At 47.1% G+C, this 13,211-nt stretch overlaps 1 protein-coding gene across 4 annotated transcripts in view; it reads right to left on the bottom strand.

Moving 5' to 3' along the window:
* Positions 1–13,211, bottom strand: part of Cyfip1 (cytoplasmic FMR1 interacting protein 1) — an 84,469-nt gene that overhangs the window by 60,424 nt on the left and 10,834 nt on the right. Inside the window, exon 1 of one of the 4 annotated variants that reach the window (XM_057756597.1) lies at positions 10,418–10,438. The exons of the other annotated variants lie outside the window; for them this stretch is intronic. The gene's annotated coding sequence lies outside the window, so the exon portion shown is untranslated. Of the gene's footprint in view, positions 1–10,417; positions 10,439–13,211 lie in introns of those variants that run through there. 4 annotated transcript variants of the gene reach the window in all.

Genomic DNA, 13,211 nt, shown 5'->3' with positions numbered 1-13,211 from the left:
CTTATGTCATGCTTCATTTCCAAATGAAATCAGTAACCAGGTCATAATTATCCCTAACATGATATAACTATCCCTTGTACAATGGCATGCACTGTAGAAATTTAGAATAGGTAGCAATGTCCCTTGAGGGATATTTTTCTGTATCTCAAACTTAAATGATAGCCACTGATAGTCTCTTAATTGATGTTACATGATAAAGAAATCGAGAAAAGAAAACACAAGTAACTGCACAAATACATTCTTAACAAAATCAATATTCACGTCAATTATAATTCTCTTTCTAAATCTGGTCATGTGGTCTTGGCTGCTGTTTATAATTCCCTTCCTTTACTACCCATTCTTTATTTCCTCCACTCTCCGGCTGCTCTTGGCTCTTTTCCTGCAGAAATGACCCATACTTTCTCTCTTCAAGCGTCTGTGCCCACTGTCGCCCTGCCTGATTAGGACATTGGAGTTTCCCATTGACTATAATCACAGGACATGGTAGCCTCAAGAGACGATCTAAAGGATCTCCTGCATTCCAGACAGAATCTTTCTTAATGTCATTGTGGAGAAGCAATCCAATGGTAATCTGGATCAATCACCCCTCTGAACACTACTATTCCTTTCTTAGTCCGCTGGCCTGAAGGACATCAGAACACTCCCTCTTCTGGAAAGAAAACTTCTAGACCAGCAGAACTTAAGATCACAGAACAGGATGCATCCCCAGTGGACCAGTAGTGATCATAGTAAGTGGATCTATTCCCTTTTCCATCCCTTGATTCCTGGATACGTGGATGCTGGCTACGGGAGAAACCGTACCATACATAGATCCAAAGCAGGTCACACTTCTCGAGAACTCCGTCCCCTCTCTCCAGTCTGTTGCCATCTGATTGGTGCTGTCACTGTGTCTTCAAAGGACCATTCATTCCATCTATCAGGCCAGCTACTTCAGAATGGTGGGGAACATGGGAAGATCGGTGCATTTCATGATTGTGGGCCCACTGCCACACTTTTCTGGCCATTAGGCAAGTTCCTTGGTCAGAAGCAATGCTTTATGGAATACCATGATTGTGGAGAAGGTATTCTGTAAGTTCACGGATGGTGCTTTTGGCAGAAGCGTTACGTGCAGAAAAGGCAAATCCCTAACCAGAATATCTATTCCAGTAAGGACAAAGCATGGTCTTTTCTCCAGAGGAAGTGGTCTAATGTAGTCAGCCTGTCACCAGACTGCTGGCTGGTCTGCATCCTATCACGTGACGTCACATCTCTTCAGTCTTGTACCTCCTGTTTTCCACTTCTGCACACCTAGATTCCGCCTCCTTTTCCTCTCTCGCCTAGCTATTGGCCATTCAGCTCTTTACTAAACCAAACAGAAGGTCCCTTGGCAAAGACACATCTTGGTCTGCAACAAAACTTCTTCACAATAAGACCTGCTCTGACCCAACTATATATATACCACTCTCATTTGGTAATGGATTGCTGCTGTCAAATGACATCGTGCGTCAGATAACACCCAGCTCAGGTCACAGGGTAACGTGGTGACCCACTGTCAAATGTTCAGTTTCTACTAAGACCCAGTAGCAGGGTAAGAAATGTCTATCGATTCCTGTAGAGCAGGGAATTTGGACTGCTCTTCAGTATCGAGAGGGAGGGGGAGTGGACTAGGGGGAGGAGAAATGGAGTGGGGATAGGGGGAGGGGAGCGGGGGGAGGGGGCAATATGTGGGAGGAGGGGGAGGGAAATGGGAAACGGGGAGCAGTTGGAAATTTTAATTAAAAAATAAAAAAAAAGAGAAAAAAAAAAGAAATGTCTATCGAAGGGAGAATTGATTATCCGCAGATGACTGTACAGCCTTGTATTGAAAAATATTTGTTAACTGTGTAAAGACATGCTACATTTGTTTATGTGCAGAATATCTGTTTAACTATGTAAAGACGTGGTGCATTTGTTTAATTATGTAAAGACGTGTTGCTGTTTTACCTTGCCTGCCTAAGGCACCTGACTGGTCTACTAAGAAGCTGGACAGCCAATAGTGAGGGAGAGCTATAGGCAGAACTTCCTGGCAGGGAACAATAATAAGTAGGAGGAGGAAGAGGCTGCAGAACAAAGAAAAGGAGATGACAGGGAGACACCAAGGGCCAGACAGACAGACAGACACAGAGGAAGCAGGAAAGTACGACACACAGAACGAAAGAATGGTAAAAAGGCCCAAGGTAAAACAGATGAAAAGAAAAAGTTTATATTAAAACAGCTAGTGGGACTAAGCGAAGGCTGAGAGTTCATAATTAATGATAGGAGCTGGTTGGAGGCCTAAAAACAATTCTGCTACAACTTTGCTCCAACCCCCCAAAGGTCTGTTCTGTGTTTCACCCGCAGGGACCTGCAAAAGGCTCCAAACAGCAGCCCTATCTGCTGCTGATATCTCAAGTACCATCAGGTCTGTTGGATCATACGGTCCAAGTGGTAGAGCAGCCTGGACCTGCTGAAGAGCCTTTTTCTGTTCCAGGCCCACTCAAAGCTAATAGCCCACCTGCCCTATGAGCCGGAGTAACGCACCCAAGTGAGAAATGTTCTGTCTGCAGAATGCAACTAAATGTCGCACTTCTTTCCTGGAGGTGGAAGGGGCCGGGTGCAATAACTTACCCTTCGCCTTTGAAGGAACAAGTATGCATGCCCCCATGGCACCAGGACCCTAACTTCACTGAGGTAGAAGGCATATGAATTTTGGTTGGGTTTATTTCCCACCCTCTAATATGCTTATGTATTACCAATGAGTTCAGAGTGGCTGCTACCTCCAGCTCACTTGGCCCAATCAGTACAATGTCTTTAACATAGTGCACCAATGTGATATCTTATGGAAGAGACAGATGACCTAGATCCCTTCTAACGAGTTATGACCCAGGGCAGGAGAGTGAACATACCCTTGAGGTAACTTGTTTTAACTGTAAAGGTTTACTGCTGGCCTTACTGACTGAATGCAAATTGCTTCTGGTGGTCCTTATGGGCAGAACTGAGGAAAAGGCATTTGCTAGGTCAATAGCTGCACACCATGTACCAGGAGATGTGTTAGTCCGCACCTATAAGGACTCCACACCTGGCATAGCAGCTACAATGAGTCTGATAGTCAATCATCATTCCCCGTGATCTGTCTGTCTCCTTCGCTGGCTGGAATGGAGAACGAAGGGACATCCAGCGGGGACCACCTCCCTGCATCTTTAGAGTCCTTGATGGTGGCTAATTCCTGCAACTCCCCCAGGGACGCCATACTGTTTCTGATTCACTATTTTCCTTGGCAGAGGCAACTCTCAAGGCTTCCATTCGGCCTTTCCAACCATAACAACCCTCACTCCACAGGTCAGGGAGCCAATGTGAGAACTCTGCCAACTTCTAAGAATATCTATCCCAATTATACACTCCGGGGATGAGTGCAGGGACTCACTGGACCTACTGTGAGTCGGACTTCAGTCAAAACTTCATTCATCACCAGACCTCTCTAAGTCTCTCCTTCTTTACGGAAGGACAGCGATGTCTCTTGGGATCTCCTAGAATCAGCATCAATTCCAAACCAGTATCTAATAGACTCTGGAAAGTCGGAACATTTCCTTTCCCCTTGTGAAAGGCGTAGGCCCCTCTGGGGAGGAACTGGTGAAAGGTTAATAAAACTTTAAAGGTATTTTATCAAGGTCTTTTCTCAGAGGAACCTGGCCGTCCAGGTCTCAAGGGGGTCTATAAACTGACTCAAGTCTGGAAACTGTTGACAGGCCAAGATCCCCTTTTGCCACAATCCAATGGGCCATTAAGACAGTGCCCCCACAAGCTTGCTTACACTTTGATCTTACGGAGGGCAAGCTCTCAGTGAAGACTGTCTCTTCTCAGATGACTGTAACGTGTGTCACTGGCATAAAACTAGCCAGCATAGATAGCACAATGTCAGCGTCCCACAGCAAAATTTAAATCATGTATGCGGAACAACTCTTATCCCTGCTGGAACTGCCAGTAACAGCTGAGAGTTTGATGGCCATACCCATAAATGTCCACCCCCAGGATCTGGTCACAACAGCACATCGGGTGTGAGCAATAAACAGTAAAGGCCATGTTTTGACAGTGCAAGAAGGTGACCACCCGGAGGCCAACGTCAAAGGCCTGAAATGAAAACTCCACCCCTCCTTCTGCCTTGATCCCTGACCTGTAGCCTCCAGAAGCTGAGGAGGTGAGTTCCCACTGATCTGTGGTATCTGTAGGACCGTCCTCAACAAACACACGCAGAGAAGCACCGAGGCACGATCCAGATGCCCCTGGGCTGTCAGGTAAAAAAGAACATGCAATGATATCTTGATAGTTAGGAAAATGCATGCTCCATCCAGAAAAGACATGCTGCTATATACAGCACGCAACCACCTGCCCACGTGTGACCTGTAAGGCCTGGCGTTCCACTTGTCTAAGCTATGGTGCTCTTGCCTCCTCAGGCCCTGAAGTGACCCTGGAACAGCACACGCTTCTACAGTTTAGATGATTAAGCGGTACCGAGGGCACTCCGTTTCTTGGACTGCATTCTATCGGCAGCAGAATTCAACGTTCACCTTCGCTTCTAAATCCTACACCTCCTGAGTTTCAAAATGACCTTAAATGTGGAAATGGACCTGATGTCTTAAAAGTCATCACTTCTTTTATGTTACAAACCTGTTCTAAATATCTTTTTAAGAGATTTTCAGAGTTCATCACCAAGTATCCACGGCCAGGTAGATACCTGCTCTGCCGATTTCCATAGAGCAAGCTGCTACCGTTCGGTGAGAGATCCAGTGTCATTTGAGTTTGGAGCCGCACACGCATGTGAACTGCTTCACTGCCTGATTAAGGGACCACAGGTGAGCATCAGAGGGCACCAGGCACCAGGGTATCATGGGTAGAAAGGAGGCTGAATTTCTCAGTGTGCCCACAGAAAGAAAAGTAAGTGTTCATCAGGCTGGAGGTGTCACATGTTCTCACAGCCACTCCCGTGGTGGGTCAGCATACTGATCACAGCCACTCCCATGGTGGGGTCATCCCAGCATTCTGATCACAGCCACTCCCATGGTGGGGCGGTCCCAGCATACTGATAAGGGAAGCAGAGTGATGCTCTCAGAGGTCCCCAGCTCAACGAGAGCTCTGGGCAGAGCGGCATAGTCACAGGCACAGACAGACAGACAGACAGACAGACAGACACACACACACACACACACACTGATCCAAGCTAGATAATGTGTGTCTGTTTAGGGATGAGCAACTGGACTTCTGGGGTCAAGGCCAGAGTTAGCAGCCCAAACTGGCTCAGTCCAGCAGATCTCCTTGGCCCCTCCCAAAGATGCTGAAGCGAGGCAGGCCTGGCGGGTAAACACAAGCCAGGCCCTAAACAAAATGTCTCTAACTTATGAAATGCATCCTCAGACAGTTCCATTCAGCCCTGTAGCTGCATGCTGTGCTCCGGCTCTCAAACTCACCAGCTCAGCCAACCACCCAGGGGGTCCATCACTTCAGTACCCAAGAAAACAATGAAGCGACTTTCGCAAAACTTACCAGTTAACCACATTTTGAAACAAGGAACACTGAATAATTAAACTCATGTTTTTTTACCAAATGGTTATGACTTGATCATTTTCCCTGTATCTGGGCAACCTGAGGCAGACAGCTGAGAACACAGACGCTCTTGTGTTTAGACAAGCTATCCTTCAACAACTCCAGGCTCAAGAAAGGACTACTGAGGTTCAGTCTCATGCCAAAGACCTGTAGTGCAGGCTACGAAGGAGACTGCAGCAGTAGAAGCAAAAGTTCAAGCCCTGTCTGGGCTACGGAGTCATTCCAAAGTCAGCCCGTGTGACTCAGCAAGACAGTCTCAAAAATTGAAAAACAAAAACTCCTTGGGCCGAAACTGCACAAAAAAAGGGAAAATCAGAACAGCAAGACTGAGGTTCAACCTGTTTTCTGAGACAGCGCTAGGAGACCAGAGGAAACAGTGAGCCCAGGTATATCCTCACTCGGACAGCAAGCCCAGGAGAAAACCAAAGACATCATTTTTAAGGGTGACTAGACAAGCATTGTAGACCATGTCAGGTCTTCTGGTATTGGAGGGCACTGTACGGATGTGATGTACTCGCACATACGCAAGCAAAATGCTCACTCACATAAAATGAAAATAAATCTTTTAAAAAGGCTGTCTGGGCTGGAGAGATGGCTCAGTGGTTAAGAGCACTGGCTGCTCCTCCAGAGGTCCTGAGTTCAATTCCCAGCAACCACACAGTGGCTCAATAGCATCTGTAATGAGATCTGGTGCCCTCTTCTGACTTAAATGAGTGCAAATGAAGCACTCATAACTTTAAATAAAAAAGTGAATAAATAAATAAAAAGGCTATCTATGCATGCATATGGGTCTGAGTATGGGGACAGGCTATGAGACTAGACAGAGACCACAGGAAGGGGAAAGGGGAAGGGAAAAGAGGTGCAAATGAGGAAGTAGGGAGGCCAACAGGACACAGCAGACACGGAGTCAGAGAGAAAACTACCGGGAAGTCAGGCAGAGAGTTGGGGAGCGGGGAGTGGGGTGGGGGTGTGGGGGTGTGGGGGGGGTGGGAACGGGGCGGGAGATCAACAAATCAAATTTGTATGCTCTGATGTAACTTAGTACTTCGTGAGATAGTTTACGAAACAAACTAAGTAGTTTGCTTGCCTAACTATGGCACACGAGCAAAGAGAAACAATGACGTTTCTGCCAACACGAACAAAGTATCAGCTGATTTTTCTTCCTCTTTTACACGCAAATGACAGCCCTCCAGAAAGCAGAAATACACCCTGCTCGCAGGCATCAGAAATCTCCTGTGCGGTACGTCTTTCCCAACTGCTCTGTTCCCTCTCCATGTGCTACAATGGCTAAACCCCACACTAAATCAACTAAGCAAGGGCTGCTGGCTGCCACTTTTATCACAGAGGTAACTGCTATGATAAACTGGGCAAGATACTTCTACCTAAAAACTATCCATGCAAGTGTGGAGGCACATGTCTTTAACCCCAGCACTCAGGTGGCAGAGGCAGGCAGATCTCTCTGAGTTCAAGTTCCAGGCCAGCCAGCACTATAAGAAGTCTCAAAACAATAAACGAAAAGCAAACAAGCAAACAAAGGAATTGGAAAAATGGCTCTGTGGATCAGAGCACTTGCTGCCCTTGCAGAGGACCCAGGTTCAGTTCCCAGCATCCACACAAGAACTCATGATGACTACAACTTCAGACTCAGAGGATCTGACGCCCTCCTCTGGTCTCAGCAGGCATGGCACACACACACACACACACACACACACAGACAACACTCATACATAAAACAAAAGCAAACACACCTTTAAAAAGCCAAACAACACACCCTAGCCCAGCTCTGCAAAAGAAGAAATTCCCTTTTAGGACACAAAAGTTCCACATTTCAAAAGCAGCAACTCAAAACAAGCTCAAAAGAACAGTTTCAACAACAACAATTCAGTCTTCCAGGGTACCCATCTAACACCGCACAACACTGGCCCTCATCCTCAGCTGGCAGCCACTCCAGCCCCTCCCACGACCCAGTGGTCTCTTTGCCACCTGATACTCCTGCCCCACGCTCATGCATGGTCACGAAGCAGTCTGGGTCACTCCAGATGGCCATTCTTCCTTTTATGTTAACTGCGGAATGCATCGTTCTGATAGCTTCCCTCTCTGGCCTGCATCTTCAATAGCTTCCTCTGCCACAGGCGTGCTGTCCAATCCATGTCCTATGGGATTCCGGCATGCTTACCACAGCAACAAATACAAATCTCCTTGTCTATTTCATTCATTCATTCATTCATTGTGTGTGTGTGTGAAAGAGAGAGGGGGGAGGGAGGGAGATGTGGAAATCAGAAAACGAGAGAGACATAGACAGACAGAAAGAGAGGGAGGAATGCGGAAATCAGAAAACAACTTCCCAGAGTGAGTTCTCAGTCCCCTTTGTAGAAGCTGTCTCTGCATTGCTAACAGGGCTCGCGGGAGTTCAGCTGAGTCTCCTGCCTCCACCTCTACCTTGCCTCCCATCTGCAAGGAGGAATGACTCGCTCACACACGCTGGCCAGCTCCACCTAGCCCTGCCCCACATCTGGCTTCTGACATGGTCCCAGGGAACTCATCAGGCTTACAGAGCGAGCACTTTTACCCACGGAGCCATCTCCCGAGCCCTGCCTCTGTCTACTTGATAGACAGAAAGGACTGTTTATGAAAAGAGAAAATGCCAGGCGGTGGTGGCACACATCTTTAATCCCAGCACTTGGGAGGCAGAGGTAGGCTAGATCTCTGTGAGTTCAAGTCCACCCTGGTCTCCAAAGTTCCAGAACAGTCAAGAGAAACCCTGTCTCGAAAAACCAAAAAAGCAGGGGTGGGAGGACAGGGGAGGGATGGGGGCGGGGGAGGTACACGACACGGGATGGGACGAGGGACATATATTCTATAGGATAGAGTTAATCCTCTTGTAACGAACAGTCCAGGGTTGTCTTTGGCTCCTCCACTGGTATCCTTTTTGTCCTGCCATGCCAGATCCTGCCATAGTGTAGTCCCAAAGCTACGTTTCTATACTTCCCATTGTGCCCAGTGATCTCAGAAAGAAAACACTAGCGAAACTCCAACGGCCGACCAATTTGACAGATGCCTGGATCATTGGCACAAGTCATCTCCCTGTCGGGGCCTGGTCTTTCCTCCACAGCGTGAGATTCCCAGACACTGCATGAACTACTCACTACGGAATGTTTCCTTCTGATTGCGACATCCCTTTATCTATAACACAGCACACGGAAGAGACGAAAGAAGAAAATACACCCAACTCATCTTATTCTAACACGTGAACTGTTCCCCCCACGGTTGTCTCTGATGCTTAGGAGGACAGCCACACCATAGACAGGGAGCTGCCGGGGTCCAGAATAGACTGCTGGGTAGTCTTTAGTGAAAGAAACTGAAGCAGACCCTTGAGGCACCAAGCAGACAGCTCCAGCCACCCGGTGAGCAACTCCTGCACCAGCATGGGTTCCCAAGGCTCCCTTTCACCCGCGGACCATCTCCATAACCTGCCTGTGGCAGCCTGAGCGCTCACGCTCAGACACAAGGACAGTGCAGCTGCTCCTCAGAAGGGCAGACATACACTCTTGCCCCCGGAACCTCCTGGAGAGCATAACAAATTACCCCTGGGTGCTCATCACTGCAGCTGGAAGTTATGACTTCTCCAGCCCTCTGCTTCTCGGAAGGAAAGGAACTGCCTGTGGCTGCCACCCCTAACAGCCTGTGTGTATCAGCAAGCTCCTGAAGGACAGCTAAGGATTCCATCCTACACATGATCAATACTCCCTGGTCCCTGCCTCCCTTGCTATTCTCACAGTTCCTACGAAGCAGCAAGCAAAACTCCAGGTTTTGCGACAGAGCAACTATTTGATTCAGGTCCTGGTTAACTTTCTGTCAACTCGACACAAGCTGGAGTCATCTGGAAAGAGGAACCTTAATTGAGAAGCCGCCTCCATCAGACTGCCTGGAGGCAAGTCTGCTGGGCATTTTCTGAATTATGGAAGGGTACATCCCCATGACTGGGTATCACACCTGGGCAGGTGGTCCTGAATGCTAGTGGACCTCTGTGAATTCAAGGCCAGCCTAGACTACAGAGTGAGTTCCAGGACAGCCAGGGTTACGTCTGTCTCAAAACTAAAAGAAAAGAAGGTAGGCTGAGCAAGCCATGGGGAGCAAGCATTCCTCTCTGGCTTTAGCTTCAGTTCCTGCTTCCATATTCCTACCTTGAGTTCTTGCCCTGACTGCCCCCAATGACAAACTGTAACAGGAGATGAAAGCCAAATTACCGTCCTCTTCCTTCCAAATTGCTTTTGCTTATGACGGTCAGCGTATGACTAGAAAGCAAACCAAAAAGCCGGGCGGTGGTGGCGCACGCCTTTAATCCCAGCACTTGGGAGGCAGAGGCAGGCGGATCTCTGTGAGTTCGAGACCAGCCTGGTCTACAAGAGCTAGTTCCAGGACAGGCTCCAAAACCACAGAGAAACCCTGTCTTGAAAAACCAAAAAAAATAAAAAGAAACCAAAGAACTCATCTTCCTCAGGAGTCACATCACCGGTAGACGATCTTTCCTCTCGTCCTGTCCTTCCTCTTACCCAGAAGAGCAGAGTCTTACTGCACAGTCCAGCCTTTTAAGTCCTCAGCCAGCCTCTTTTCTCTAGGCACGGCCACAAGGAGTTTCGGCCCCTCACGGTCCTGGGTGAGCACTCCCCCAGGGTCCCCTGAGATCATCAATAACCTGTCTGTGGCCCACTAAGAGGATCTGGCACACCCGCCTACTCCACACCCTATTCCCAAATCTCTACCAAGGTTCCTGCCCTCACACTGATTGGGTTGAAAATGTCCATCAGCCCCAACGTCTTACCTTATAGGCAGTGAGAGATTCCACAGACCGCACAGAGCACAGAGGCCTGTATCCTTAGGTGTCAACGGTAGTTCACAAGGGACCGTCCCGGAGATGGCACTCCACGGCTGCCACTGTGCACCTCGCTCGCCTCAACAATAGGACAGAGGAAGGGACCCAGAGGAAGAGTACTTACTTGTCGGAAACCTAACTTTTCTTTTGTTTCCTTGGAGGGGGTGGGAGTGGCAGTAGATTGAAGTAAGCAGCCACTGCGAGGTCTTACGTTTTAGCAAGCCAGACTTGTCGATCTTTCACTCTGGCGTTTCCTCTTTTACTTCTAAATTTACCAAGGAGTTGCCAGCCCCAGCCCCGGGAAACAAGTGGTTTCTAATAGTCCAGGACTCAACAAACTGCTGATGTCACTACCAGAAGCCAAAAAAAAACAAAAAAAAACAAAACAAAAAAAAAAAACCTCATGAGACATGAGGTAATCCCAGAGAATTAATGTAGAAATAGCATTTGTTCCACATAAAAGTTCAATAAACTGATGATGAGAATTTTCTAGGCAACTTTTCAATAAATGATACTGGCAAAACTAGATAGCCACCTGCAGCAGAATGAGATCATATCCTTGCCGTCACTCTGTATGAAAAGCAGTTCAAACCGGATCAAAAACCTTAATTTAAAACCAGAATTATAAGCCAGGCATGGTGGCATGACTTTAATCTCAGCACTTGAGAGGCAGAGGCAGGAGGATCTCTGGAATTCCAGGGCAGTCAGGGGTAAACAGAAAGAGAAACTCTGACTGGGGGTGGTGTGTGTGTGGGGGGGGTGGGAGATGGATGTGGAACGGATGGAGGACCCACTGATGACAAAACAAAACCAGAACGATAAAATGCTTCAGTGTAAAAAGTATACTCTAAGAATTAACAAGTGGTTTTTACAACAAATTAAAATGAGTTTTGCACACAAATAAAGATAAGAATAAACACATAACCTACAGAACAGGTGAAAATCTTTGATAGCTGCATGTCACTACTATCTAGAATGTATGATATATTTACATATTCTCTAGACAATATATATATATATATATATATATATGTTGTCTTAAGATGCTTCCTATCTCTGTGATACACACCATGATTAACACACCTTGGGGACGAAAGAGTTTAAATAAGCTCACACTTCCAGGTACGGATCCACCATTGATAGAGATCAAGGCAGGAGTCACGGAAGGCAGGACCCTGGAGACACCAACTGAGGCAAGACCATGGGAATTCTGCGTACTGGCCTGCTCTCTGTGCCTTACTCAGCCACCGTTTTCGTCTATAGCCCAGAATGGCCAGAGATGGCCCCTCAGTGGACTGGGCCTTCATCAGTCAACAGTCAAGAAAACGTCTCACAGACCAATACAGTGGAGGCAACTCTTCAACCAAGACTCCCTCTTCCCATACATGTTCAAGCATGATGGTCAACTCTTCAACCAAGACTCCCTCTTCCCACACATGTTCAAGCATGATGGCCAACTCTTCAACCAAGACTCCCTATTCCCACACATGTTCAAGCATGATGGTCAACTCTTCAACCAAGACTCCCTCTTCCCATATATGTTCAAGCATGATGGTCAACTCTTCAACCAGGACTCCCTCTTCCCACACATGTTCAGGCATGATGGTCAACTCTTCAACCAAGACTCCCTCTTCCCATACATGTTCAAGCATGATGGTCAACTCTTCAACCAAGACTCCCTCTTCCCATACATGTTCAAGCATGATGGTCAACTCTTCAACCAAGACTCCCTCTTCCCATACATGTTCAAGCATGATGGTCAACTCTTCAACCAAGACTCCCTCTTCCCATACATGTTCAAGCATGATGGTCAACTCTTCAACCAAGACTCCCTCTTCCCATACATGTTCAAGCATGATGGTCAACTCTTCAACCAGGACTCCCTATTCCCACACATGTTCAAGCATGATGGTCAACTCTTCAACCAGGACTCCCTCTTCCCACACATGTTCAAGCATGATGGCCAACTCTTCAACCAAGACTCCCTATTCCCACACATGTTCAAGCATGATGGTCAACTCTTCAACCAAGACTCCCTCTTCCCATACATGTTCAAGCATGATGGTCAACTCTTCAACCAAGACTCCCTCTTCCCATACATGTTCAAGCATGATGGTCAACTCTTCAACCAAGACTCCCTCTTCCCATACATGTTCAAGCATGATGGTCAACTCTTCAACCAAGACTCCCTCTTCCCATACATGTTCAAGCATGATGGTCAACTCTTCAACCAAGACTCCCTCTTCCCATATATGTTCAAGCATGATGGTCAACTCTTCAACCAGGACTCCCTCTTCCCATACATGTTCAAGCATGATGGTCAACTCTTCAACCAGGACTCCCTCTTCCCACACATGTTCAAGCATGATGGTCAACTCTTCAACCAAGACTCCCTCTTCCCATATATGTTCAAGCATGATGGTCAACTCTTCAACCAGGACTCCCTATTCCCACACATGTTCAAGCATGACGGTCAAGTCAGCAAAAACAAACTAGCACAACTGTAAAAATTAAACACACACAGAAATCCTGCCTACAAATAAATGGACAAATAAAATAAATACAGCTCTCAAAAGAAGTGCAAATGATCAGTAAATATTTTTAAAAGAACTTAGCATCTTTGGTCATCAGAAAAATGCAAATTAAAGCTATTTTGAAACTCCATCTCATCCCAGTCTGAATGGCTACCCTCAAGGGGAAACAAAAATGAGGGGTCCCCAGGATGACTCAATGGATAAAAGCA

Source organism: Chionomys nivalis, chromosome 23 (genome assembly GCF_950005125.1).
Source record: "Chionomys nivalis chromosome 23, mChiNiv1.1, whole genome shotgun sequence".
In the NCBI taxonomy this organism is placed as follows: domain Eukaryota; kingdom Metazoa; phylum Chordata; class Mammalia; order Rodentia; family Cricetidae; genus Chionomys; species Chionomys nivalis.
This window is presented reverse-complemented; position numbering and strand designations above follow the sequence as displayed.